This window comes from Gossypium arboreum, unplaced genomic scaffold (genome assembly GCF_025698485.1).
Source record: "Gossypium arboreum isolate Shixiya-1 unplaced genomic scaffold, ASM2569848v2 Contig00326, whole genome shotgun sequence".
Classification (NCBI taxonomy): domain Eukaryota; kingdom Viridiplantae; phylum Streptophyta; class Magnoliopsida; order Malvales; family Malvaceae; genus Gossypium; species Gossypium arboreum.
The window spans coordinates 6,510-31,718 of record NW_026440442.1 but is presented as its reverse complement, the minus strand read 5'-3'; the positions used below and the strand labels follow the sequence as shown (position 1 = coordinate 31,718).

Genomic DNA, 25,209 nt, shown 5'->3' with positions numbered 1-25,209 from the left:
AATCATTTGAGTATCAAAAGAGGAACTCAAGGCACTTAGCCCACATATATTCACTAGACATTAAAGTCACATAAGTACGAATTCATGAATCGACTCAACACACAAAGCCTTCAACATGCTTACTCATGGCGAACAACACAACCTCTTAGGTACTCATTCATGGGCCGATTATGCATGTTGATGTTGAGGCCAATTACATGTTTAATACCACACATGCATGGCACACATTTTACTAGCTAATGCTTTACATATTGTAGCTCAATACACATCTATCATTTGCTTCATAATCAAAACACAATCACATGAAAATACATACTTTGAGGTAGTATATATGTCATTCCAACACATCATGTGCAAACATATATATACATATAGGTGCATGGTCGAATCTCAAGGGTTCATACCCATCCAAACATAAATTTTACCAATCAAGTAACAAGCATAAATCATGCTCATGAATGCACCATGGCGAATACATCACAACCATACCCTTTTAACTTTGGTCATGGTTAAACAAAGAATTCAATGTCCTACTCAAGAATACTAAAAAGAAATTTCAAGAGTAGTCAATCCATCATTACATGCATCATCAACAAGCTTCACATTTAGCATGAAATGGCTTTAACACAATATCAACCTTGGCCAAATACCATTTTCATGGCATAACAAGGATTTGAACCATGGCTAACATGCACATCAAGTTAGCAACCAAAACAAGCATGAACCTCATGACACAACCTCAAACATACCTTAATCTTGATGCAATTATAGCCGAATCTCCTTCTAGTTCTCTTCTAAACCAAGCATGAAGCAAAAATCCTTCCTTTTCCTTAGTATTTTCGCCAAAGAAGAGAAAAATGGATGAACAAAATTTTTCCTTTCCTCCTCTACAACTCACGGCAATGGGGAGAAGATACCACACTCACACACATTTTTTTTCATTCTTTACTTACCCATACTCTTTATTTTATCATTTCTCCCTAATGCATCAACAAAACATGTTTCATGACATGTTTAACCCATACACGCTTGTCATGGCCGCCACTACATGTTGGGGGAAATTTGACATGCAAATCCTTTATTTTGCATGCATTATCAACAAGTCATCACACATTTCCCCATCACACTTTCAAAGTTTACTACTAGGTCCTTTCTAGTGAAATTCACCTTTATAACTCTAAATCGAAACATCGAAATGTCACACACAAACTAACACATATCATAGGCATCAAAATAAATTTTAAATTATTTTTATGCCTCGGTTTGTGGTCCCAAACCACATCCCGACTAGGGTCAATTTTGGGTCACACAATACAATAAGCACATTTAATGACGCTTTTAGGATTAATAGTATCAAAATCCACATTTTTAATATGTGACTAAATTTTAGTTATAATATGCATGATTCATCATTTAATCAGTCTCAATAAAAATTGAGACATGCATCAATAACACAAGATATATGAACATCATGAGTCTTGAAACACTATACATACATGTATGGTATCACAAATTTGTTAGAATAGAGTCACTTACTTGAATTGATCCTTTTGAAGGATTCATCAATCACCAAAATAGTCTGATGTAAAGAAAAACACTAGCATAAATTCTTTTCTTGTAACCTTTTAAATCAATTAAACACAACATCATTTGGATAAAACCTAGACTTTGATCGGAATTCGATTTCACTACTTTGGTCTCTAATATTCCACTAACATAGGCTCGGATTTAAAATACACGAAATCACACTAATATGTTACTTTCAATTTTCTTAGTTCAAAATAATCTTTTTGAAATCTCATGCACAATAACTTACTTAATCACTTTAACAATAAAGATCTAAATGATCCTTTTGTGCTATGATTTCTAGTGGTCCGTGAGGAATCCTTTAATGAAAATGTAATAAAAGTAATGTATATATGTGTATATAAGTTTTTGCATAATAGAGAAAAGAAAATTTAAGATTAGATTATACTAACTTTACCTACTATTTACCAATTGAATTGAAGGATTTTGATTCAATGAATATTTAAGTAGGAGAGTGAATAATGTTTATCAAGAGGCAAAAATAAGGAAAATAGTGAGAATAAATAAATAAAATAAAAATATATCAATATGAAGAAAAGAGAAATAACAAATAATAAAGGAGTTTCATTTACGATTAAGGGGAAAATAAAGGAGAAGAAAAGAAGAAAATGGTGGTGACGACGATCTAGCGATGATGGTGTAGTGGTAGAAAGGAGAGGAAGAAAGGGTAGGGATGATAGTGATATGGTGGTTGGTTGGTGCTATAACGGTGGCTAATAGTGATGGAACTGATCTTTCTTAATTCGATGTAGAAGATCATAACATCCCTAACTCGTCTCATTGTCAAAATAGGGTTACAAAGTATTATCGAGCAAAATAGAACATTTAACTTCACAATAGAATAATTATACAAATTAAATGCTAACTTATAATAATTGAATCTAATCATTGACAATTAAACTTATGGGCCTTAAATCGAGTCTACAAGGCCCTAAAAATAGATTGGGAACAATTTGGGATCAAATTTAAACAAATTAGAAAGTTCTTGAAAATTTTTGAAAGAGGGTCACACAGGCTATATGGCTAGGCCAAGTGATATAGCCTAATCCAAGTGAACATTTGAAGTCTAGACACACGGCCATGTCCCACTCATGTACGGACCATGTAGGTATTCAAATAGGGCCACATGGTCGTGTGCCAAAACGTATGTGTTTTCAACGTAGGATTACATGCGTGTCTCTAGGCCATCTAACTCTATGACTGTGTGGACCAACCTGCACCTAAAACTTAATAAAACACATGGTTATGTGAGTAGGCCATGTATGACGACTGGTGATAGCAGTGTCCCAGTTCGTGTGCACCAAATATGACATCCAAAACAAGCCCCAAAAATGTCATTTCATAGGCATCAAGACACAACCAAAACAACCATTTTCATGCCTTCAAAACTCAATCAAACAAACATATAACATACCAAAAATCCAACCTAGGTGCCTAACTGTAAACTGAAAAATATATAGGATTTTTCCTATGTAATTTATCACATTTTACTTAAATTGTTGTTAAAACTAAGTAATTGTTTAATAACTTAATGAAATATGTGAAAATATGAAATTAGGACATAAAAATTATTAAAATGTGATTTTCTACTTTATTATATAGTTTTCATGCATAAAATGGTTTATTTTATATTTATTTGAACATATTATATTTTTAAGACATAAAATGGGCCATACATGATTAAATTAAATAATAAAATATAAAATTATATTTAATAATTCATTTTAAAATTTTTCATTAATAATTTGGGTTTGAATTAATTATTTAAATTGGATAAATTTTGTTCTTTGGTCCTTTAATTTATCTATTTATTTTGGCAGTCCGATAGCTTTGCAAGATTACAAAAAAAAAATAGTCCAAATTGAAGACCAAGTCAACCCAAATTCAACTACACATGGATGTCCACATAAATCACTTTTTGGTTTAATTACACAAGGTCCTTGCAATGTTGAAGAAATTAGAGATTTTCCAAGATTTACATTTGATCGAGTCTCACTCGGGGTTGTTATGGCATTTTAATTGCTTAAAAATCAAGCAAAATTCAACTCAAAATCCACTAAGCATGGATCGCCACTCATTGGCAAAGCTTGAAGAGACTAAACCTATAACAACCCATTTTTAGTGATACTACTAAATGTAACACCCAAACCCGTCTAGACGTTATGGCTTAATCTGGACGTCACATGGAATGAAATTTGTAGTCTAATTCATCGGTGAAAACCTTTCTAGTTTATTAGTCTTTAATTGACTCGAAAAACACATGTTCATTATTATGGTTCAAAACGTGACTTTTTAGCGAAAGCTTGTGAACTTTTTTTGAGAAACCGTTTGTTTTAGGAAAACTTTAATTCCAAGAAAACGTCGTGTTTTTGTAGTGATAAAACGGAAAGTAAAGTATAATCCCAAATTTAAACAGTCAGTCACAAAAGTCCCAATTACAAAAATAAATACCCAACTTATTAACGAGAAATTAAGTAACTTAAAAAAAACCGAATTAAAACAACACGAAATAGTGGTGGTCACCGCCCAGTCCTGCCGCTCGATCCGTCTAATTGGGATTACTGAACAAATCAAATAGAAAAGGGTGAGTTTTTGCAAACTCATGTGTAATCCCACGAATACATGCGAGAGCATAATATCAAAAATCAATCATGTATATACAGTTTGGGCTGAGCCCATTACTAGATCGAGGGCCTTAGCCCACCTGGATATAGAAACAAATATAAATTAGGGCTTAGCCCATCTTAGATATGATATGCGATCGTAATGAATATCGTAATCCTACCCACCAGCCTCTACACACCATCTCCGTCCACCTCTACACGATGTGGGGATTAAATCAACCCACCCATCCTTACACACCATGCTATACCAAAATGCAAAGACATAAAAAGATATGCAATCAAATGCAAAGACAAAGTCGTAATATCGCAGAAAAGCTACTAGATAATAGGCTTAAGAGCCTTTCAGACACTTCCTCCGATAAATCATCAACCCATCCCGATGCAATGCAACATACATAAAATGTGATGTCATATGCAATTACAGTTCATACATTCTTATTCTAGAATTCATGCTCAGATGTAAATCGACAAGGATCACTCATAGGGTCTAAGTAATACTTACGACCCTACAGAGGTCCAGATTGACTCGATCAACCTGTAACCTTATAGAACTTTTCAAAAATTGGGCTCATACACCCATGTGGCGTGCGTGGGCCCATACCTTGTGGCCCACACCCAAATTGGCCTTGGCCATGTGGATCACACGACTTGGCCCAAAAATCCAACACGCCTATATGGACTACCCATGTGGCCCACACGACCAATTCACCAGCAGGTGTGTTGTACACGCCGCCTCGTCGACCACACCTCGTGTTACATCACACGGCCATATGGGTGACTACATGTGTGGTGACAAGAAGACCATTTTTGGCTTTTCGTCAATTCCCATTTTCTGCGATATGGGTACACACCTATATCGTTCAGATGCATAAGTACTCCCAAGCGCACAAAGCCTAAAATTATTCTACACAACCTCGATTTAGCCATTTAAAGATTTAAAACTAACAAATTTGTCGTTAAAGAATTACCCAAAACTTGACTTCATCGACAAAGGAACTTTGTAACCACTTCTCAATCCAAGAACAATTTACTACTCCAAGACCTTCGCCTAAACCATCAATTCGAAAAAGATTTAGATTCCCACTCAAACGACATACAAATATAGGAGAAGGAAAGAATTACCACCGAATCAGACCAACGCAATTCTTGATGCAAGAAGGAATGATAATAAAAATAAAATGGAAAAAGAAAAGAAAAGGAGGATTCAAGGAGAATTTCGACAAGAGTGAAAGAAAAACAAAAACAAAAATGAAGAGGAGAATATAGAATTTCAGAATGTGCAAAGATGAAAATGAAAACGCGAATTTGGAATTGGGGAGATAAAACAAATTTCAAAAAGAGAGTAAAAATCTAAATTAAATTAGACAACCCCTAAATCCTCAATCCCACACTCACCCACTACAACTCAAACACCCCAAAACCATCCACCACTCTCCCTATTCAAAATCCCTTAATTTTCTCTCCACACATTCCACTACACCTTTACCACTTGCATTTCAATTCTACTCAAACTCTCCACGACACCACTAGCAAAAATAATACCCTTTTTGTCCTAGAGAATCAAACCTAAGACCTCTCTCACACCAACACCACTTAGCCACCGACAGCAGACCCATTCGATAGTTATTTACAACATTTTAATTATAAGCATATTGATCGGAGATAGGGCTTAATTCATAAAAATAAAAATTTACCCAAGTTAAAGCTTGAACTTGGGATCTCTCCACATACCGAACACTTAATCACCAAGCGATATACGTTGTGTCACTTTTTGAAAAATAAAAATATAAAGTTTGGGGCATTACAACTCTACCCTCTAAAAGAAAATTTCAGCCTCGAAATTTACTCAGTCGAATAAATGAGGATACTATCGATGCATTGCATCCTCGAGCTCCCACATAGCCTCCTTAGTGCTATGATTACGCCATAGAACCTTAACTGAGGATAGACTTCCTCCTCGAACTCTTACGTCACGATCCAAAATCTAGACTAGCTCTTCCTCAAAGGTTAGATCTGTTCTAACTTCAATTTTCTAAGGGACGATGTCGTGGAATTAGAGCATCGCTCAACATTGAGATGTGGAACACATCATGGATACATCTAACTCTAGAGGTAGCTCCAATTGATATGGAACCGGTCCCACTCACTTGAATTTGGTACGGCCCAATAAACATAAGGCTCAACTTGCCCTTGCGACCAAACCTCAGAACCTTCTTCCATGGCGAGACCTTAAAAACACAAAGTCGCCCATAGAATACTCAATCTCACGTCTCTTCAGATCAACATAAGACTTCTACCGTCAAAAGCTACCTTTAGTCGATCCCTAATCAATCGAACCTTATGTTCGTCTTAGAAACCAACTCACCCAAAACATGTCGTTTGCCCAATTCATCCAACATAAAGAGGTACGACACCTATGACCATACAAACTCGTGATAGTGCCATCTGGATGTTAGAATGGAAGTGTTATTATAGGTGAACTCGTTAACGGTAGATAGTCCTCCCAACTTCCTCAAAAATCAATCAAGTAGCTACTTAACATATCCTATAGTATCTAAATCACCCTCTTAGATTGACCATCGATCCGAGGATGGAACATAGATCAAGTCCAATCTCATACCCAAAGCCTCATGCAACTTCCCCAAAATCGAGACATGAAGCGAGGATCCCTATTGGAGATGACGGAAGTCGACACTTGCATCTCACTATCTCGTAAATATATAGCTTTGCTAGCTTCGTAGAGAATAATCGATGAACCGTATAAAGTGAGCTTACTTGGTCAATCGATCCATGATGACCCAAATAGAATCCTTCTCTTGCGTGTTAAGGGTAACCCACTAACGAAGCCCATCGTCAAACATTCCCACTTCCAAGGGAATATTAATTAGCTATAGCAAACTCGAAGGCTAATCGGTGCTCCTTAACTCCGGCATGTCAAGCATCTAGCCAAAAAATTATTAACTTTCTGTTTCAGCCCTGGCCACCAATACAACCCCTTGAATGTGACATCGCCAGATTCAACCATAACGTCTAGGCTAGGTTTGGGGTGTTACATTTCATGTGATTATCTATACGAGATATCTATTTGATGGAAATGACTATATCTATTATAATCATAATTTCTATACTGAAACTTGGGAGTACTGCAGTACCGTTATCAGAGTTACAAAAGTTGTGTTTTTGTATTGGTTGTTGTTCAAATCATATTTGATTTTCTTCTGGATTCAAATGCTTTATTAACAACTGGGATATTATCTATTATTACGAGTGAGACATCGGTCTTATTATGGAATTATGATTTCTATCTGAAAAAGGCAACTTCAGCATAATTCAGAACTTCGATGATTAATATATGAGACAGCTTTATTATAAACTCTTTTCTTGTTCTTGTGAAAGGTTCGACATCATCAAAAATGAAAATGATAGAAGATCAAGATCAAATCTGTAAAATGATATGTTTGGGGCTATCCTTTTAATGAGAAGAAAAGATTTCTTCAAAAAGACTGACTCAGTGGTTTAGTCTGATTTGAATTATTTGATTGAAAATATAATTGGGTTATATGTGTTTGAATCTATCCATTGGACTGGAAATAAACTTGAATGTACATGTGTGAATTGAAGGATAGTCTAGAAGAAGAATTCGTATTCTTGAAGATTTGATACAAAATTATATCTATTGAAACGATTCTATCTGAGAAATGTTGTGGTAAATTGAATGTAAGTTTGATTGTTGAAGTTTTCCTTTAGCATGGAGATATTGTCAACCGAAACATTAGTACTTGCTTCAATGAACGGTTTGAAGTGTGTTCTAAAAATAGAGTGTACAAAGATATCTTGTGATTCCATATGATTAAAGCAACATGAAAAGAGTTATGTGACATATTTGATGATTACAAGAGTTTAAAATGATTGGCGCTTGAGCGAGATCCAAACTTGCACAAGAAAGCAAGCTCGAATCGTAAAACAACTTTTGATTCTATAAGTAAATATTATTATCCGAAGGAAATGATTATAGTTTCGAATTATCTGAATAAGAAAATTTCGTGTGCTTTACGAGCGATGAATATGTGAATGATCTTATCAGAGGATGATTATATGTTAGCTAGATTAGAAGTTCAATTGATGCTTACTAAGAGAATTCATGAAATTTAGAAATGTGTTATCAAATTATAAGTTAAAAAAAAGGGTTCAACATAAATTGATTTCTGATTTAGAACTTCAGATGCGGAATTGATGATTGTTTGTTTCTTTGAAATAGAGTGTGTATATCAAGAAGCTCTAAGATTGTATAACCATTGTTGCAAGAGGCTCACAGTGTCAGTTAGAATGTTCATACATGAGTAACAAGATGCATGATAATCGAGAAAGTGGTATTGATAAATAAGTATAAAACGTAATATTTCTAACCTTGCGTTTAAATGTCTGAGCTATCAACAGGTTAAAGTTAATTATTAAGCGTCTTTGGGACTATTTCAGCATGTTTTGATATCTGAGTAACGATGAAATAAAATATTTTGATGAATTTTGTATCGGGATTATCTCTTATTATTATTGGCTGTATGAATAAGTCTTTCCATACGCATGGATTTATCTTTTGATAAATCAGCTGAATTATCCGTTTCAGAGACTTTCAGTTTGCACATAGTGTTAGTCATCATTGTTTTAGATTAAAATCTAAAATTCATATGATAATTCTGGAAGAAATTACAGTAAGCTATGAGTACGAAGCTGTTTTGAAATTTCTCAAAATATTTATTTGTTACTGTGTTTTAGAGTTTCAAAGCAACTAAGAAAGATTGTCATTGTTTGATAAACTATCAAGTGAGTATAAAAGTGACATTGCATGAGGATCGATGTGGCGCTTACCTAATTCCGTTTTCAGATCAAGCTTTGTGAGTAAATGATTCATGATATTAATATCATCAACAAACAAAGCGAAAATGAAGGAAACTCAATATAGTTAGAAGCAAATTCAGTTTAATATGATGTATAGCGAAAAATGATAAGAATCTTAATTCTATGATTAAAGAGATAAGAAATCAAGCTATATGTGAATTTGTAATGTACTGTGTGAAAGGAAATCCTTAATCTACTTTTCGGTAAGATTTTATGTGAAAATCCTTAAAGGGAAGAGTTGTAATAGCCCGCTTTAGACCCTAGTGAATCGTGGTTTCAAGACCACAAATTCGAGTCAATAACATATTTTAATATTATTTTTCATGCTTATTATAAGTGAATTAGCATGTGTGAAATTTTTGTATGAAAATTTTATCATTTGTGTGCTTAATTTAATAAAAGGACCTAATTGTTAAAATGTAAAAGTTGCCTGCTGTTTGTTGAAAGTGCTTCTTTGCTTTGTCTTTCTAAATGAGAGGTTCTTATGTTGTAATTAGACCATTTACAAGGTTAATGGACATTTATGGACATCCATTATAAGTTTTTGAAGGTTATTTGGTTAAGGGTAAAATTAGAAATTTATTAATATGTTATTATTAATTAAAAAACAAAATATGGCCATTAGTTCATCTTTTCTAACCGATTGAAAGAAATAAAGCAAGGGTTTTAAAGTTTTGAATATTCGCCATGGTCCAAGCTTGATTTAAGGTTCGCTTTTACTCATTTTTTATAATTTTACGTTTGATACCATTGCTTCGTTTTATCAAGCTCATACCTCAATTTCGAATTCGATAATGATTTTGAGTTATGCAATTGTTGATTTTGTGAGTTTTGAATTGTTAATTGATGAAATATGGAAGCTTGATGATAGATAAATATGTTTTGTATTTGAATTTTGATGAATTTGAGTAATTTGGGCTAAATTGTGAATTTAGTAAATTGAGGGGTCAAAATGTGAAATAAATGAAAAAAATGGGCTGTTAGGGACCTGAATGAAATTTGGCTAAGATGGGTGTGGTTAAATTTTGAGTATTTTATGTTTTGTGAAATAAGGACTAAATTGCAAAAATGTGAAATATCGGGAAAAAGTGTAATTAGCCCATTTATGTGTTTTGGATGAATTTGATTGAGTATGTGATTAAATAAGTCGAATTTGCACGAATTAGATCAAGAAATAAGGAAATCGATTTAGATCGAGAAAGTCGAAAATTGTCGAATAGTCGTTTCGGTCCATTTGTGTTAGTACGAGGTAAGTTCATAAGTAAATAAATGTTGTTAAATTGAAATGTATGTGCATCATAGTGCCAAATTGAATTATTTCTTGTGTATATGTATTTGTCGAATTCAATTAAGCATGGGAGCAATATTTACGAGCAATCAATTGAGTTACGATGTCCAAAAGCCACGTAGAGAAGCTTAGGAATAGTTAGGATACATATGTTATGGCATAGGATTCTGATATGTGTTATCGTGTAACACCATGTCGGGACGTTGGCATCGCTTTGTGATTTACGGTAAGACCATGTTTGGGACATTGGCATCGATACGATTTGTGTAAGATGTCATTCGGACAAGGCATCGATATTTGATTACATGTAAGACCATGTCGGGACGTTGGCATTGTATGAGCTTATGTGCTATTCGAGTATCCTTATTGATTCCAAATGGTTCAACGGGCATTGAGAAATAAATGAGTATATGAATGTGTATTCAATCGGTATGTTTGAGATATATGAATTAAGCAATGAAAGTGAGTATGATTATGATCAATTGATATATGAACTATGTGAAAATGAGATGTGGATACTAGCAAGTGAACTATGATCAAATGAATTATATGAGATATGTAGAATTATAATTGTGTTTTTCCATATATGATTCAAGTACATGTGATTTGTATATGAAATATATGGAAATGAACGATGTGTTATATATGCTTGTTATATGAAATTATGGTCCTATGTTTGAACATACTGAATTATGAAAAATGAAACATGGTTTGGATGTGTGATTTGTTATGATTATTCGGTTTTGAAATGCATAAAAAGAAATTGATATATTTCTATGCATGAAATGTAATAAATGACCATGTTTCGGTTGGTTATGTAATGTGTGCAAGCTTAATTTATATGAATGATGTAATGGTCTTTATTCAAATTGAAAGCATGGTTTATATGTTCACGATAAATAATCCTAATGAATTTACTTAATATGGTGATGTTGGATTATATAAGTTAAGTGATTGAATATGTGTATGAAGTTAACTATATTTGGCTCATTCAAGTTGAATTATATACATTATTTGCTTACGCTTACTAAGCTCTCAAGCTTATTCTATGTGTGTTTTCCTATGTTTATAGGTTTTAGAGATCTCTCGGGTTGGAAGTCAATAAAGACGTCATCACACTATCCAGTTATCATTTCAGTAAATAATATTTTGAGATTTGGTTATGTGGCATGTATAGGCTAAAAGAATGTTAATATGTCTGGAGATGTAAATATATGTTTTTCCAATTGAAATGGCTTGATAATGGATGTGAATATTGTATGGTTTTGTTGTGGTTTATGTGATGAGAAAATGGTATGATTTGATGCATATGAATGACTAAATGAAATGGTCAATTTGCTGTAATTTTGGCATGAAGATCGATAAGAAATTGAGATTTTGGTAATGTATGATTGAATGAATTTGGCTTATGATTTTGGTATGTTTTGGTATAAAGAATAAACATGAAATTAGTTGATGATATTTCAGATTAATAGATACATGTTTGGAGTTGGATTTGGCTAAAAATGTTGCATTTATGATGCTTGACTTTGGACTTGTAGGGAAGACCTAAATGGGTGGCATATTGGCCTTGTAAATGGCCTATTTTTGCCCATATGGGTAGGGACACGACATGTGTCTCTACGTGTTGCTCGATGGCCATTTCAAATGAGCTCAGGCACCACATGGTCGTGCACACATAGGCATGTGCCATCCGTGTGGCCAAGTTAGTTTTGACCACGGGCTAGACACATGGGCGTGTTTTGTGGCCATGTGGATAAGTTAGTATGTATGCCCTATTTCGTCACGGCCTAAACACACAGGCATGTCTAATGTCGTGTGAGGCACACGGCTTTCACACGGTGTGTGACCTTTGTAATTTAGAAAATTATTTATGTTTCAAAAATTTTGTATGTGTTTGATTTGGTCTTGAACCTTCTCCAAAGCATGTTTAAGGTTTCGTAAACCTTTTAAAGGGACTATTTGTGTATGAATTGCTATGATATGATGAATATGATTTATGATTTTGTAATATTTTGATTTGTTCGGTAATACCTCTTAACCTTAGTCCGGCGATGGATACAGTTTAGGGGTGTTACAAGGGGTGTTACACACCCCGATACAATGCAACAGAAATCTTGCTCAGTACAGAAATCAGATAGGCAGATCACTCATATACCGGCCCTACAGTAGGTCCACTGTCGACTCGGGCGACCCGTGTAACCTTATAAAACTTTTCAAAAAAATAGGCTCGCATGCCCATGTTACGTGCCCGTATGGGCCCGCACGGCCCAAATTGGCCTTGGCCATGTGGATCACACGGCTTGGCCCAAAAATCCCACATGCTCGTGTGGACTACCCGTGTGGGCCCACATGTAATTCATCCGCCCGTGTGTTGCACACAACCGCTTGTCATCCACACACCCGTGTTACGTCACGTAGCCTACAACACGAGTGACCACACACTCGTGTGGTGTCGACAACACCATTTTTTAGTTTTTTGCCAATTCCCATTTTCTGCGATATAGGTACACACTCGTATCGTTTTCGACACGTAGCGATACCAAGCACACCAAAGCTGAAAATCATTTTTCACATCCTTGATTTAGCCATTTAAAGATTTTAAACTAACAAATTCGTCATTAAGGAATTACCCAAAACTTGACTTACTCACGACGGAGGACCTTTGTAACCACTTCTCAATCCAAGAACGAATTTACTACTCCAAGACCTTTGTCGAAACCATCAATTCCAGAAAAGATTTAGATTCCCACTCAAACAACACACAAATACGAGAGAAGGAAAGAATAACCGCACCAACGCAATTCTTGACCTAAGAAGGAAACGATAATAAAAATAAAATGGAAAAAGAAAAAGATAAGGGAGGATTCAAGGAGAATTTTGAAAAGAGTGAAAGAAAAACAAAAACAAAAAAATGAAGAGGGAGAATAGAGAATTTCAGCAATGTGCAAAGATGAAACTGAAAAACGTTAGAATTTTGAATTGGGGAAAGAGAAAACAAATTTTCAAAAAGACGGTAAAAATCTAAACTAATTCTGATAACCCCTTGGAAACACAAAAATTTATATACTTTTTCATACCCAATTCTACTTAAATTCATGCAAATTCAATTAAATTCTTGTCAAAAAAATAATTAAATATTATAAAATATTTAAATTATGTTAAAAATATGAACATTATGAATTATAAAATAATTAACTTATCTTAATTAGTTATGAAGAAAGGGCATAGTGAACCGCATTGGTTGAACAAAATGAAGTGAGCCAAACCAGCCACTAATTGGGCTGACCAGAACCATCCATTGGCTGACCCAAATCAGCAAATTAGCTGATAAATTATGCTTGCAAAAAGACCCTTGAAAAACCTCCAAATTACGTTCAAACCCCACCTTTATTTTAGGCTTTGTAGATTTGCCCCGGCATATTTTTAGCAAGGTTGAACGCTTCAACCTTGCCATGTGTGTGGCCGGCCATGGGAGGGCTTTATTTGCTGCTGAATTTGCTATTTTTAGCAGCCCTCTTCAGCTATAAAAGCCACCCTATGCTGCCTATTTCAAGGCATCCCTCAATATCCCTCATTCCACAACATTCTCTCATCCTCTCTTCACTTCTCTCAAGTTTCCTCTCCATTTTTCCATCCCATTTTCCCTTCCTCTTGTGCCGATTTCCCTCTTGAGAAAGAGGTGTTCTTCACCATCTTGGGCAGCAATCAAGGATTCATAGAAGCCTTGCTCGCGAAGACAACGGAGACTAAGAGCGGAGCAATGGTCGACCGCATAGAAACACCTGGATTTGCTTTTTGTTCCCTTTCTTTTAATTTCTTGTTTTTAAGATGAACATATCTATGAAAAATATTGTTGTTGAAATGGTTATTTTAATCAATTTAGCCTGAATTTAATTCATGTTGGGTTGATTATATTTTGCCTACTTGAATTATTACAATAGTGTTTATGATGTTATAGGCCTCGGTGAAATGCTTGATTAAGTAAAATCATGCTTAGGTTATCCGGCATTATAATTGTTTAGATAACTAAAGAATTAATAGTTTAAACGGATTGAAATTGCAATTAATGGACTCAATACTTAATTAGTGCATGTTTAATTCTTCTAAGGTAACGAAAATCAAATTAGCATTGTATTTGGCGATATATATGCCTTGCATAACATGCAAGATTGTTGTGATTAAATTGTTTCAAGGTATGGCTACTTTGTTACTTCACATAATCTTTTACATGTTTATTAAGTTGAATTAATCGGTTGAATCGACATAGGAATATACGAGAGATAATTTAATTCAATAAGTATGTATGTGTGATAGCATGTTTACTTTATTAAATCTATTTAGTCAATTGAATTGGCATAGGGATATGTTCAAGAGATAAATGGAATTTTAATTAGTAAAATGTTCATAAGTTAGCAAATTCTTGGGTTCCGTGAATTTATTCATAACAACATAAGCACAAATTTAATATTTCTAAGTTAAACAGTATAAGTAATCCAACACAATTATATCATCTTGATTAAATCTTAATTGAAATCGTGCACTAGAACTCTTTTATTTTATTTAAATTGTTTGCTTAGTTTTAAAATCTTAGTTTATAAATCACTCTTTTCAAACCAAAATCATTTTTACCTCACCAAAGTGTTTTAATTAATTTCATAAATATTGCTTTTACAGTCCTCGTGGGTACGATAACCCGACATTTACTTGTCACTTTATTACTTGTTACGATTGTGTACACTTGCACATTTCCACCATTCCAAGTTTTTGGCGCCGTTGCCGGGGACTGTTTTAAAAAAAAAACATTATTTGTGAATTTATTTTTACATTTTGGTTCTTTTATTTTCCTATTCAGTTTTACTTAATTAATTCTTCTCTGATTATTTTAGGTGTTTATGAGTATTGACCGAATTATCGACTTACTCCTAGTGGACCCTAAAATAGAATGAACCTTTCGCCAATGAAGAAGACAAGCGAACTAGAGAAGGATCGAAGAAATGAATTTCGAGAATATCAATCAAGGAAACAGAGCAAACCTTGCTCAAAATCCTATCCTTATTGCTGATGATAGGGATAGAGCTTACGACGAGTATGTTGTGCCGCTTTTAATTACCTTAATCCGGTATTAGAAGACCGAGATAGAGGCACAACAATTGATGAAGCCAATCATGTTCTAGATGCTTCGACATAGGGCGATTCGATTGGAATGCCTCTAAGATCCTCATCTTCATTTAAGATTGTTCGGAGGTGAGCGACTCTTTCAACCTAGCCGAGTACAAGATGCATTACGATTAAAACTGTTCTCGTACTCCCTGAGTGACAGAGCTCGAGCCTGGTTAAACTCACTGCCACCGAACTCAATTTCTACATTGCAAGAGTTAGCAGAGAGATTTCTTGTGAAGTATTTCCCTCCTAGCAAGACTGCTAAGCCGAGAAATGAGATTACTGCTTTCCTAAAAATGGATGATGAGTCCTTGTATGAGGCATGAGAAAGATTCAAAGAGTTATTACGAAAGTGCCCTCATCACGGAATTCCGCATTGCATCCAACTTGAGACATTTTACAATGGTCTCAACGCTCACACAAGGATGGTAGTAGATGCTTCTGCTAACGGTGCTATCTGATCTAAGTCTTACAATGAGGCTTATGAAATCATCGAGAGGATCGCCAGTAACAATTATTAGTGGCCAACCAATCGAGCAACGTCAGAAAGACGAGTTGTGGAATCCATGAAGTGGATGCTCTCACTTCACTTGCATCTTGGGTATCTTCGATATGTTCAATGTTAAAGAATCTTACCACTAATGGGTCTAACAGGTTTTGCACTCAACCACCTAACCAATATGAGAATATAGCCGTGTCTATTGTGGGGAAGGACATGTGTGTGAAGAATGTCTGTCAAACCCAGAATCTATGTACTACATAGGTAATTAGAACCAGAACCGAGGAAGGTAAGGGCTGCAATCCAACTTTTACAACCCATCATGGAGAAATCACCCCAATCTTTCCTGGAGTAACCAAGGGGCTGGAGGCAGTGACAACTACGCCCAACCTAGACCAACCCAGCCGCCTAGTTTATCGCAGCAAGTTCAGAAACCAGTTCAGTCTGAATCATCCAATAGCTTAGAGAATTTATTGAAGGCATACATGGCGAAGAATGACGCCACTCTAAGCAATTTGGAGAATCAAGTGGGACAGCTTGCTACTAAACTTAGGAACCGTTCACAAGGTGCTCTACCTAGTGATACGGAAAATCTGAGAAATCCAGGGAAGGAGCATTGTAAAGCACTAACATTGAGGAGCAGAAAAATGTTAGAGCCCAACATCATTGAAGCTGAAAAGGAGCATGCTGAAGCTCAAGATTTGGAAGAAGTTCAACTGAGTGTTGAACTTCTTGTTCCGCTAGAATCAGAACCTGCAATACTTGAAAAGGTAACCTCAGAACCAGCCAATTCTAATCAGCCAACCATTTCGTTAGCAGCAGAATTACCGTTAAAGACAAATCAACCAGTACCAACTCCAGTATATAAACCTCCACCACCTTACCCTTAAAGAATCCAGAAGTAAAAACATGAGGTCCAATTCAAGAAGTTCCTTGACGTACTCAAGCAACTTCATATCAACATCCCGTTGGTTGAAGCACTTGAACAAATGCCAAATTACGTAAAATTCATGGAAGATATCCTGTCCAAGAAGAGAAGACTTGGAGAATTTGAGACGGTAGCTTTGACGAAGGAATGCAGTGCATATCTTCAAGACAAATTACCCTAAGTGAAGGATCCCGGTGTTTTACCATTCCATGCAACATTGGAGCAGCTTATTGTGGTAAGGCACTATGTGACTTGGGCGCAAGTATCAACTTGATGCTTATGTCGATATTTAAGAAGTTGGGGATAGGTGAAGTTCGACCTACTACGATTACACTTTAGCTAGCAGATCGATCCTTAGCATATCTAGAAGGAAAAATTGAGGACGTATTGGTACATGTTGATAAGTTTATCTTTCCTGCTGATTTTGTAATTTTAGATTTCAATGCAGACAAAGAAGTACCAATTATCCTAGGGAGACCATTCTTAGCAACCGGAAGGACACTTATTGATGTGCAGAAGGGCGAACTTACTATGCGCGTTCAGGATGATCAGGTAACATTTAACGTTTTCAAGTCAATGCGATTTCCTGACACAATAGATGATTGTTCTGCAGTATCCAACTTAGAGGATTTAATAGTGGAGAAGGAACTCAACTCTGTTGAGGATCTTCTGGAAAGAATTTTGACATCAGACCCTGCAAGTGATGAAGAGGAGGATGGAAACTTAGCTTTACTAGAAGCTAATCAAAAGGGATTTAATCCACAATCCCATTTTGAATATTTGGATTTAGAGGAGAGAGATTACACACGACCAAAAGTGTCAATCGAGGAGCCACCTAAACTAGAACTCAAGGTATTACCTTCTCATTTAAAATATGTTTATTTAGGGACACTTCTACTCTGCCTGTGATTGTTTCAAGAGAGTTAACTATTGAGCAAGAAAAGAAACTTATCTTAGTTCTGAAACAATTTAAGAAGGCTATCGGATGGACCATAGCCGATATTCGTGGTATTAGTCCATCTGTATGCGTGCACAAGATCATCCTGGAAGATGGTGAAAAAGGGATGATCGATGGACAACGAAGGCTGAACCCCATCATGAAGGATGTAGTGAAAAAAGAGATTATCAAGTGGTTAGATGCGGGTATCATTTACCCCATTTCAGACAGTTCATGGGTAAGTCTGGTTCAGTGCGTACCAAAGGAAGGAGGTATCACAGTCATAGAGAATGAAAATAACGAGTTGATACCAACTAGAACAGTTACGGGATGGAGAATCTGCATCGATTACCGAAAGCTGAACAAGGCAACTAGGAAGGATCACTTCCCTTTGTCGTTCTTAGACCAGATGCTGGATAGACTCGTGGGGCGAGATTACTACTGCTTTCTCGATGGATACTCGAGGTACAACCAGATTACAGTAGCACCAGAAGATCAATACAAGACCACATTCACTTGCCCGTAGGGTACATTTGCATTTAGACGCATGCCATTTGGTTTATGTAATGCACCTGCTACATTTCAAAGATGCATGATGTCTATTTTCACTGACATGGTTGAGAAATTTTTGGAAGTTTTCATGGATGACTTTTCAGTGTTTGGAGATAAGTACGATAATTGCTTAGCCAATTTGGCTAAGGTACTTAGCGATGCAAAGAGACAAACCTAGTCCTTAATTGGGAAAAGTGCCATTTTATGGTACGAGAAGGTATCGCTCGGGGCATCGGATAACAAGACATGGGATCGAGGTAGAGAGCAAAAGTAGATGGTATTGAGAAACTCCCACCTCCAACATCCGTAAAGGGTTTAGGAGCTTTTTGGGCCACGCCGGTTCTATCGAAGATTTATCAAGGACTTCTCCAAAGTTGCTAAACCTTTATGCAAATTATTGGAGAATGACACGATATTCAAATTTAATGAAGAATGCTTAAAAGCTTTTAATGACTTGAAGAATCGATTAGTCATGGCACCCGTAATTGTCACACCGATGGGACTTTCCATTTCCATTTGAATTGATGTGGGACAAGTGACTTCAATAGGAGCTCATGGGCATGAAGGAACAAACTTTTCATCCCATCTACTATGCAAGCCAAACTCGACAGAGCTCGGTTAAACTATACGGTAATAGAAAAAGAGTTACTTGCTATCGTATTTGCTTTCGACAAGTTTCGATCTTATCTTGTAGGTACCAAGGTAATGCTCATATAGACCACTCGGTAATTAAATATTTACTTGTCGGAAGGACACTAAGCCGAGGTTGATTCGATGGGTACTACTACTTCAAGAGTTGGATTTGGAAATTCAAGATTGAAAGGAGTAGAAAACCAAGTAGCAGATCACTTGTCCGATTGGAGCCAAAAAGAGAATTCTCCACTTGTACCGATTCAAGAAACATTTCTAGATGAACATATCTGAAGGTAAGTCATGTCCATAACACCCTTGGTTTCTGATATTGCTAACTTTTTATCTTGTGGTTTAATGTCGTATGATAAGACATATCAACAAAGGAGAAAGTTTCTTGAGATGTGAAGTATTATTTCGGGAGGAACCATACCGTTTAAAAAGTGTGCAGATTAGATGATTAGCGAGCGTGGCGAAGAAGAAATACCGTAGATTCTATACCACGTCACTCACCCCAAGTGGGGGTCATTTTGGAGGAACTCGTCTTAGACCAAAGTATTACAAGCCGGATTCTGTGATGACCTAAAGTGACCCTAGTCGGAAGCGGTTTCGGACTGCTAAACCGAGTCACCAAATTTTTGAATATGATAATTATTGTCTAAAATATGTGAATATGAATGTGTGAAAGTTTTAAGCTTTGATTTAGTTAATTGCATGTGAATTTAGTTAATAGGACTTATGTGTGACACTTTTGAAATGTGATAGGTTAATCTATAAGGATCTATTAGTGCATGTAATCAAAGGGTGGACTTGCATGTCAATTTCCCCATTTAATTAGTAGTGGCGGCCATGACAATAAGGGTGGACAAAGTGTGATGGGTAAAACATGTCATAAACATGTTGTGTTAATGGTTTATGTTAGAAATGATAAAATAAGGAGCATGGTAATAAAATAATGAAAAGGAAAATGATGAAGAAAAAGAAAAGAAAACAAAGTTCTCATGTTGTGAACTTGGCGAATAGAAGAAAGAAAGAGAGGAAAAGAGCTTGGAGAAAATCTGCTATGGTGGTTCACTAGGCTAAGGTATGTTGATGTTGTTCCATGAGATTCATGCATATTGTTAGTTGTTAGCTTGAGTTCTACCTACCCCATGGTCTAAATCTTTGCTATGAGATGGAGATGATATTCGCCATGGGTGTTGCCTTCTTGGTTGGTGGTTGATGTTATGGTGATGAGACATGAAGATGAGCTAAGTTTCGCTAAGGTGGACTTGTGTTGATGTCATTTGCATGCTAAGTGTGAAGCTTTGTAAAGGTACATGTGATGGTGATTGATGACTCTTGGATTTTCTTTTTAGCATTTTGAGTTAGACATTAAGTTCTTTGTTTAACCCATGACCAAAATTGAAATGGTATGGTGCCTTGATGCATTCGGCCATGGTAGGAAGTAGATGAGAATTGATTGTAAGGTGAAGTGCAAATATTAGTATTTGATTATTAGTGTATATATGTGTATTAGCGAGTTCGAACTTGAAACGAAATGGTATGTAGTCAATACATGTAACTATATTTGTAGAATGTATTAAGTATAGAATCGGCCTCAACATAGACATGCATATTCGCCACATGAGGTAGATTGATGTTGCAAGTATTCGGTTAGAGGCAAGCATATTGATGCTTTTATCTTGGCTTAGATAATCGGCTAAAAGAGAGTGTGGGCTAATATGTTGAGTTGAATCATGATTTCATATATATGTGACTCTAATGTCTAATGTATATATGGGTTAAGTACCTTGAGTTTCTCTTTTTGATGTTCAAATGATTAAATCAATTTATTTGTTAAATTAAGCTCAAGAGCAAAGGGGAACTAAATCCGATAAAAGGAAGGAAAAAGTGATCGAATAGCCGTCGAAATAGTTCGACAACATCCGAGGTAAGTTTTCGAGTAATGAAACTTAGTTTACGATTTGATTAAGTCATGACGTATAATCATAACAAATATACGGTGATATAATGATTCTATTGAATTATATGTTGAGTTAATTAGTCTATACGTATGATGGGTAGCCGTATGTGCATAGAGATCATGTCACAAAGCAAACCAAATCATGCTGTTTGTATGTGGCTATTGAGTGAAAATGGGAATGCTTAATAATTGATTTGTGTTTGAATTCTAGTTATGAAAATGAAATAAAGATGTGTCATGATTTGCTGATATGTGCATGAATATTCGGATGATAACGAAGGCATTTGTGCTAGTGACTAATTCTGGGCTAAGTCCCGAAGGCATTTGTGCTAGTGACTAATTCCGGGCTAAGTCCCGAAGGCATTTGTGCGAGTTACTATATCCGGGCTAAGTCCCGAAGGCATTTGTGCGAGTTACTATAACCGGGCTAAGTCCCAAAGGCATTTGTGCGAGTTACTATAACCGGGCTAGTCTCGAAGACATTTGAGCGAGTAGCTATATCAGGTTAAATCCCGAAGGTACTTGGTTTGGGAATGAGTGATCTTGCTGTAATAATTTCAATTAATATGCTCGTAAAATCCCAACGATGAGGTACGTTTCGAATATGCATTGGATTGTTGATCCCTTTTAAATAGTATTCGCTCAGTCGTTTAATGAGCTTCCGACTTTTGGTTAAGTTGATTTTTTATGTATGAGTATAAGGGTTGGTAATGTGAAGTAGGTATGATTTTGGGAATGTGTGTATATAAAATTATCCGTATGTCATATAAATGCTATACTTCAATTGTGCCTAATTTCATTGCTCAAAACTTACTAAGCATTAAATGCTTATTCCGTTTCTTTGATTCTCTATTTTATAGATTTTGGTTCGTCAGCTATCGGACTCGGGATTGTCGAAGTCGAAGTCGTCCACACTATCAAAGCCCTTTTGGTACATTTTTGGTTGAACTCGAAAATGGCATGTATAGGACTACCCTTTTGGTTGTTGGTCATGTACCCTTGGTTTTGTATAAATTTGGATAGCCATGCAAAAATGGCTTATATACTCTTTGAGCATAGCATTATAATCGTTTTGTATGTTGTTCATTGAGAGGTATGGAAATGTTTAGTAACGATTAGCCATTGGAATGGTTAATCATGATCATTTTAGTGCTTTGTATGACAAATTCTAGTTGATTCATGGAAAAACCATGAAATAGGTAAAGTTTACCTTAAAAACAGATGCTAACAGTAGCAGTGGTGTGGATTTGAAAAATCACTAAAAATAGTAGGAATGGAATTAAATAGTGAATAAATTATGTAATTGAACCATGATGAATTTACTTTCATATGGAAGAAATGAAACGAACATATGAGTCGTATTTTAAGAGATATTTAAGTTTTTGTGGAACAGGTCCAGAGCGATTTCTGGATCCCCTGATCTGACTTTGGAAATTCACTATAAATTAACCAGAGCTAATTAGAGGTCATTCCATATATGTATAGATTCCATTTTTAGTCTAGTTTCGTTAGAAGCAAACGTCTTAAGTAATGAAGCCCTGTACTGGAAGATATATAAGTTGTAACGCATGAAGGTCAGAGCAGTCGAACCCTGAAACAGGGGAGACTTTAACTAATAAACTGTACTAATTGGGTCAATCAAAAAATTCTATAAAAAAATTTGTAGATGGATATATGAGTCTAGTTTCAGGTAAAATTTACGAAACTGGTTTTCGAGTTTTGGAACTCAAGATATGATTTTTAAGGTAATAGTGACGCAGTTAGCCACTTGTCTGGAAATTTTTAAAATGGATGTGAAAATAAATGAAATAAGTCTAAATACCTCGTGTTCGACTCGCAACGGTCTCGTGCGGGTGTTACAATTTTATTGGTATCGAGCTACGGTTTAGTCGATTCTAGGACTACCGTAATACGTTTGGGTCTAGCTATACATGCCATTATGCGATTATTTGATAGTGTGGTGATTTCGACAATTGAAAATGTGTTTATTTATAGTAATGGATCCCGATCCCAACCGAAGCGTAGTGATGATCTTGAGAGTGTAGCGCTGCTCCGCACAAGGGACAAGCCGCGGACTCTCAACCTATTGCTAGTAATCCGAACGATGAAGCTAGGCAAGCTTTTTATAGCGTGATGAATGATTGGTTCAACCAATACATTCGAACTAATCACTGTTCCACAACCTCCATTCCCGACTAATACCACCCAGACCTACAATACCTCCAAATCGACCAAATAGGTCAAATAAGCCCCATTGATAGAATCCAAAACACGGCTACTGAATTTAAAGCTACGAGCAGATGATGCCGAGCAAGCTGAATTTTGGTTGGACAACACTATTCGGTACTCGAGGAGCTATCTTGCACACCCGATGAGTGCCTAAAGTGTACTATCTCCTTGCTACGTGATTACGCCTACTATTGGTGGAATACATTGACTTCTGTGCCCAGAGAGCAAGTAACTTGGGAGTTTTTCCAAACCGAGTTTCAAAAAGTATATCATCGAGATTCATGGATCAAAACGGAAGGAATTTCTTGAACTTAAACAAAGTTCCATGTCGTTCCATCGACTATGAACGAAAATTTGTGAGGCTTAGCCGGTATGCAGAGAATGCATTTCTTCGAAGGTCGTGATGTAAACGTTTGAAGATGGACTAAATGATGATATAAAGTCGTATGTTGGCATTTTAGAATCAGAAATTTGTGGTACTTGTCGCGAGCTTGCAAAGCCGAGGAGCTCAATGAAGGAGAAAAGGAAAGCTGATATAGGAGCAAAAGAGTTTAAAGAGATCTTCGAAAGCCCTTCCAACATCATCGAAGAAATTTAGAGATGACTTAGGCCGGTCTAGAGACACTTTGGGTTTTTCTAGACGAGATCGCACCACCTACGTGAGTACACGAGTCACTTGTCGCCGGTGTTGGAAACGATCATCGAGACGTAAGCAGTGCGATTGTGGTAAATGGCATTCGGGAGTTGTAGATTCCATGACCGCTCTGTTACAAGTGCGGATCACTGACCACTTTATTAAAGATTGCCCGAGATTGTCTGACAGAACATAAATCGAGTGGGAAACCCGGTGCTACTCGCTCGGGTAGACCATCTAGAAACACGGCAATGCTAGTGGCGGTCGAGAGGGTCTAGAGATGCTACAACCAGATCTCGAGGCTCGTGCTCTGCTAGAGCTTATGCTATATGCACGCGAGGATGCTTCCTTGCCGGATGTTATTACTAGTACTTTTACTCTCTTTGATACTAATGTGATTGATTTGATTGACCCGGTTCTACTCATTCTTATATATGTGAAACCTTAGCATCCAAAGAAGACTCTACCGTTGAGTCTCGAGTTTGTAATTCGGTGTCAAATCCTTTGGGTCGTTACGTGCTTGTCGACAAAGTGTGCAAGAAATGTCCCTAGTAGTCCGAGGTTCCTGTTTCGGCCGATTTGATGCTTTTACCGCTTTGATGAATTTGATGAATTTGATGTTATCCTCGGTATGGATTGGTTGATCAGTACATGATGCAATTGTAAATTGCAAAAGAAAAACCATCGATTTAAGGTGTGTAAATAACGAGGTAATCCGAAGTCGAGTCTATTGACTTGAATAGGTTGCCACCGTAATATCATCGATGTTGGCTCGTAAATATGTAAGAAAGGGTGTGAAGCATACCTTGCGTATGTACTTGATGACAAGGAGTTAGAAAAGAAGCCTCGAATCGTGCGTGGTTTGTGAATATCTGGATGTTTTTCCCGAAGAATTACCAGGTTTACCACCTGATCGGGAGGTAGAGTTTGGTATTGAGCTTGTACCTGGGGCTACACCGATTTCGATAGCTCCGTATCGTATGGCACCAACCGAGTTAAAAGAGTTGAAAGCTCAATTGCAAGAGTTGACGGATAGAGGTTTCGCCGACCAAGTTTCTCACCTTGGGTGCACCAGTATTGTTTGTGAAAAGAAGGACGGAACCATGAGGTTGTGCATAGACTATCGTCATGAATAAGGTGACAATAAAGAATAAATATCTCATATCAGCGTATTGATGATTTGTTTGATCAACTAAAGGGAGCCTCGGTGTTTACAAAGATAGATTTAAGATCGGGTTATTATCGATTCGTAATCGAGATTCGGATATACCCAAAA

At 36.2% G+C, this 25,209-nt stretch overlaps 1 non-coding gene across 1 annotated transcript; it reads right to left on the bottom strand.

Annotated features, from left to right (window-relative positions):
* Positions 1-15,821: 15,821 nt before the first annotated feature.
* On the bottom strand, positions 15,822-15,928 carry LOC128288914 (small nucleolar RNA R71). The gene has a single exon (XR_008278810.1). It is a non-coding gene; the product is annotated as a small nucleolar RNA R71 (small nucleolar RNA).
* Between the last annotated feature and the right edge of the window lie 9,281 nt (positions 15,929-25,209).